Here is a 6000-nt window from a genome sequence, read left to right as displayed (position 1 = left end):
TTTAATTATTAACCTATATGTTGAATTAATTTGTTACGTTGATCAAGGTTGGACATCCTTATGGTTATTGCCAGGTTAAAATGACCACAAGTAAGATAAGAATGACGGATACATAAGAGAAATCATCCAATCTGTCAAGGGGGAAAGAGATTGCTATGAATGAGAATGCTAGTAAAAAAAGAAAGATGGAGATTGGGAAGGAAATCATCAAAGGGCCAGCAAATTGGATAGATGATTACAAAAAACACTTTATTAACATCTTATTGGATCAAGTACGTAAAGGGGCTAGAATAAACACTAGTTTTAGTAGGGATGCTTGGGATATCATTTTAAAGTATTTTAATGAGTCAGAGCAAGCCAATTATGATATGCAAGCAATTAAGAACTGTTATAGGGCCTTGAGAAGTGCATGGATTACATGGAAAGTATTATTGGAAAATAACAGTGGATGGGGATGGTGTCACCTGACACAGAAAATCAACCCACCAACGAAAGAACATTGGGAGGACTTCAAAGCGGTAATAGTTAACTTTCTACTAAGTTTTAAAATATTTAATAGATTATAATTATCATGTCAATGTATTGAAAAATGGATTTATTATATTGACAGAAGCATAAGCAAGTCATGCAATTTTTGAAGGGGCCACTAAAGTTTGAGGAGGAATTGGATGAACTTTTTGAAGGAACTGGTGTTAATGGAAAGGATGCTAGGTGTCCAAATGAAGATGCCAAGAGTAGTGCCCGTGAAGTTTCAGAAATGGAATTCATTGATGATATTGCAGAGTCACAACCTGAAAGAAGAGTATCAAAATCAACCACAATGAATACATTGGATAATGATGATGATGATGACTCTGTACCTGAGGAGATATATAGTAGATCAAAGAAGCAAAAACTTGATTCTACTTCAGGGAAACGAAAGCAAAGAAAGGCAACTCATGTACCCCAATCTGAAGCTATGACTATCTTGTCTTCCTTGGGTGAAATGGCAAAGATCTGAATCAATGCTTTAACTGCTACTTCGAGTGCAAGTGGATCTGTGTCTGATGCTCTGAAGATATTAGATGAAATGAAGGACCTACCAATGAGGAGTGACATGCACTTGGATGCCATGTTGCTATTGGAGGATCTCACAAAGAGAGAATTTTTTTTCTAAAAATGAATCCTTCTATTCATTTTGCTTGGTTACGAAAAATTCTTGGCCAAAAGTGGCAAGGCCCGAGTATCTGAATAATTTTTTTGGTTCTTTTGTATGTGATTGAACCAGTACAATTTATTAGTTGATAGGATTATTAGGTTGAATAGTTTTGAAAATGGAAAAAGCAACTATTAATTGTAGTGATTTTTTTTGGTTGGATGAAGAACCGTTGATTATAATTGGATGGTGACACTTTAAGATCAAGAATTTGAAGACATTGTGATTAAATGATCACTTAATGCAATTAAATGTGAACTTGATCTTATGTGGTTCTATTTTTTATTGTTTATCATATTGTTTTGTTTCACATAATCTATTGGTCATTATTCATTAAATAAATATTGAAATATTATTTGGGCATATGATGACACTTTATGATCAAGAATTAGAAGTCATTGAGGATACTATGTTATTTACTAGTATAATGGTCTTGACAGAAAATATCTTGGGTGAAGAAGAAGAAGAGGATGAAGCAACTCCTCAAATTGAGAGACAAAGAATTCATACATGTCCATTTACAGGATATATTTGGATTTCAGAGATATTACATCCTAATACACATCCTAGAAGAGTACGTAGGCTTTTTTGGATGTCTTGAGATCACTTTATGAGGTTAGTAGATGCATTGAAGGAAAGGGAGTTAATAAAAGATACAAATAATATCACTATAGAGGAGCAATTGACAATGAGTATTATGATCATGGTTCATAATGTTAGGAATAGCATTATTCAAGAAAGGTTTCAACATTCTGGTAAAACCGTGAGTCGAGTTTTTCATAATATTCTACGAGCCCTTAATACTTATGCCAGAGAACTCATTCAGCCACCATCTTTTAATGAAATCTCTGCTAAAATTCGTGGGGATAGGAGGTATCATCCTTATTTTGACAATTGCATAGGAGCAATTGATGGGACAGATGTCAATGCATCCATCCAATCAAATTCCATATAGATCAGGAAGGAAAAAAGAGACAACACAAAATGTACTAGCTATGTGTGATTTTGATATGTGTTTTACCTTCATATGGGTGGGTTGGGAAGGAACAGCCCATGACTCGAGGATTCTGTGGGAAGCATTGCATCGACAATCTTTGAAATTCCCTCATCCTCCAGAAGGTAATTATTTAATTATTATTTTAATTATTACAAATATTATTTGATTTGTTAAATATTTGATAGTTATTTTTTTGGATAAATATTCACAATTATTTTACTTATGAATTGTGTGTATTTACAGGAAAGTATTACCTTATTGATCTCGGATTTTCAAATGTCCCCGGATACCTTACCCCATTCAAAAATGTGTGTTACCATAAACATGATTATAACCACAAAAGACCACAAGGGGCTAAAGAACGGTTCAATCATACTCATTCTTCGTTAAGGAGTACAATTGAGAGATGTTTTTGTATCTTGAAGAAACGGTTTCCCGTTCTCAAGACCATGCCTTCATATTAGTTTAGGATAAAGGTTGAAATGGTAATTGATTGTGTAGCCATACACAATTTTATTAGGCAACAACAAGCAAATGATTGGTTGTTTGACAAGTATGATTGTGAAGACTTGAGTATCATTGATAATAACCATGACAATGAGGAAAGTATAAGGGGTTCCGGCTTTCCATCCTTAGTTACTACGCAGCAACAACGTGCATGGGAACAAGTTAGACAAAATATTGCTGATATGATGGACCAAGATGCAACAGGTTGATGGAGACCCATGTTTTTATGACTTGTTTATTTTTTGTACTTTTATGAATTTAAACATAATTTGTCGGATTTGTTGTAGGCACGGCGATTAGGAGACATAAGCATCATCATCTAGACTAACTGTGCGGAGGTGGTGAATTTGTTTAAGGAGGATCAAAGTACTTTGGCCATGAGATTTTTTTTTTTTTTTATTTGAAATATTTGAGTAGATGTTTTGTAAGTTTTGATCTGGTGAAACAATGTCATGATGAAGTGGTGGTGGCGCATCAGTTAGCTACTAACTAAATGGATCTGTAATCAACTTCTAACTTCCCGACCCTCTTCCTTATAGTTTTCCAATGAATTTCCTTTTCTATGATAAAAAAAAATGTAGGTTTTCTTGAGATGGAGACCCATTTAATCATTGACATTAATATATGGTTTTGAATTCAAATGCGTTTTCCTACGTGATAAAATATAAAACTCTTGAAAATTGTTGTTTATTGCTAAATCCTAAGAATCAAATCCCATTTTCACATAGGATATTGAGTTGGATCGAACAATTAAAGAGTAGAGAAGAAGTCGCAAGTAAAAGGAATTAAAAAAAAAAAATGGGTTAAGAATTAAAAAATAATAGTAACAATAATAATAGGACAAATAGGTGAAGAATGTATTTTTAAAAATGAGAATATAAATATTATACCAAACACAGTTCTCATTCTAAATCAAGAATGCATTCTAACTTTAAGGTGTTCCAAATGAAGTTCTCATTCTAAGTTGAGAATGCATTCCAAGAATGCGAACCAAACACATCCTTAATAACAGCAAAACATTTACCTAGGTCCCACCGGGATTCGAACCCAGGTCGCTGGATTCAAAGTCCAGAGTGCTAACCACTACACCATGGAACCAATACATTCGAAAATTCTCCATTATTTAATTGATCCTAAATTAGATCCTTTATGTTCAACTCACCTCTATCATCAAGAGCAAGAAGTTCACCTTTGGACAATTATTCTAAAGTTAAAGGGTGCGATTTAGCATCAACATTCTCTCTAATGCCTCAACTCATCCAATACGCATCAAATGACTAGGAGGACTTGGAGGTGTGCCTTAGTCCTTTCAATCATCCAACACGCGTTGGAGAGGAGCTAGATCTTGCAATTTGTTGGGTAAAAACTGACGAACAGGATAAGGAAACATAAAGGGCCTACTACTCCTGTGGCAAATTTAGATGCCAAAGTAAGTTTTCACATTGCAGTTTGGTTGCAAATACTAATAATCATAGAAACCTTCACAAAGTTATTATTATCTCTATCTGTCTAAATTATTTCCACAAGTATTCTAAACTTCTTGGATAAATTTAGGTATTAGTCTAGGATCAGTTTTATTGGTCGACATCAATACTGATATCAATTCAATTGAATCATTGTATGATACAAACATGGTACATAGACAATGGGGATAATTATCAAAATATAGTGTCGGTATCTTTGGGGGCAAAACCATATGATACAACCAATACCACCCATCTTTGATACCAATATCGATTTGATTGATACCCAATGCCTAAAACCATGTTTAGATGAGTTGTAACTATTACCGATGTTCTATATCCATCTGGACTTGTCACATCAGCGACTACTATGGTAGGTCTTAGAGGGTGACACACTAATCTCATTAGTCAAATCCGTACAAAATAACGAAGATGTCTCATAAATGAGATCTAAGTAACATAAAATTATAAAATGCTATACATTCCATTATAGTGACATGGATTTCTTTTTATAGGATTTTATGAAGCCTCGATTTACTTTTAACCACCTCTAGTACTTGTACTGAGCTGAAATTTGATTAACAAGATGGATGTGAAATCACCTATCACATTAACCCTCATTCACATATACCTATCAGATGGCAACAGAAACATAATCTTGTGATGATAACAATTATGATAATAAGGTTCTTGTACTCACATAATGAAGGTAGTACCAAATAATGAAAAAGCATAAACTGATCACAAGTGGGCATTTACATAATCTGTAAATATTTGATGGCAAAAGGTTTGTAGTACGATCATTAACATAACTGTTGGATTGGTTATTTTCACCATATGTGCCCGTGCGGAAAAAAATATCTTTATATATTATTTAAAATATTTCACATTCTTAGCATCCTGGGGTGGTGGCGCAGTTGGCTAGCGCGTAGGTCTCATAGCTAAGAGTTATCCTGAGGTCGAGAGTTCGAGCCTCTCTCACCCCATTATTTTTTTTTTGTCTTCAACACTGTTTTCCCTCTAAGTGATCCTTCAGTGCTCAGGTGAGATAGTAAGGAGATTGTTCTTTGAGTGTGAAACTGCAAAACTGGCATAGATTAAATGAATGCGAATCAAATTTGGATTTTTGACTACTCTTTTATATGTCTGACTTGTGTAATCCAACCCCCCCCCCCTCTACCCCTCAATGAATACAATTTGATCTCTCGAATTTAGATTTTTGACTATCCGTTTACATCCTACTTTAAAGTCCCAAGTTCAAAGGGAACCTTAACTTCTGTCTCAATTACAGATTGGGTTTTCTTATGCTGATACATTTTGAAGAGTAGAAACAGGACCTGTTAACCAGACTTGAGGCATTAAATACAGGCAAATCTATGGGTTTTGCTGCAGAGGCTGCTGCTGAAATAGGGAAAAAACCGAAGTAGACTATGAAACCATTATGAATGGCCCCAAAACTGCCTACATCAAATGACTCAAAACCCTGCATGATCTCATTGATATTGGCCATTCAGGACAGAGTTCACTGAAGCTCAAGAAAGAATTTGAGGTCAAATGGTAATGAATCATCTGTTGCTGCTGTCTTTGAGGTGGGATCAGTTAATTCATGGCTCCTGCCTTGCAAAAATGAGAGAAACGGAATAAACTATGGGTGCCTAACCCCATTTCACCATTCCTATTATGGACCATGTAAGGCTTACTCCTGTAGATGATATTCCACTTGGATTTTATTAATTCAACTGAAATGAAAAATGAAGATAATCTCTTGATACAGGCCACTTCAAACGCATGTGCCTCAGGTCTCATTTTTTTCTTTTTTCCTTTTTTTTCCTGATGGA

At 34.7% G+C, this 6000-nt stretch overlaps 2 non-coding genes across 2 annotated transcripts; one reads left to right on the top strand and one right to left on the bottom strand.

Moving 5' to 3' along the window:
• Positions 1-3725: 3725 nt before the first annotated feature.
• TRNAQ-UUG lies at positions 3726-3797 on the bottom strand. The gene has a single exon. It is a non-coding gene; the product is annotated as a tRNA-Gln (tRNA).
• A 1267-nt stretch (positions 3798-5064) lies between these two features.
• TRNAM-CAU lies at positions 5065-5148 on the top strand. The gene is given in 2 exon segments: positions 5065-5102; positions 5113-5148. It is a non-coding gene; the product is annotated as a tRNA-Met (tRNA).
• Positions 5149-6000: the final 852 nt, after the last annotated feature.

The sequence above is a fragment of the Macadamia integrifolia genome, chromosome 2 (genome assembly GCF_013358625.1).
Source record: "Macadamia integrifolia cultivar HAES 741 chromosome 2, SCU_Mint_v3, whole genome shotgun sequence".
NCBI lineage: Eukaryota > Viridiplantae > Streptophyta > Magnoliopsida > Proteales > Proteaceae > Macadamia > Macadamia integrifolia.
The sequence above is the reverse complement of the archived record's forward strand: the minus strand, read 5'-3'. Positions and strand labels throughout refer to the sequence as shown.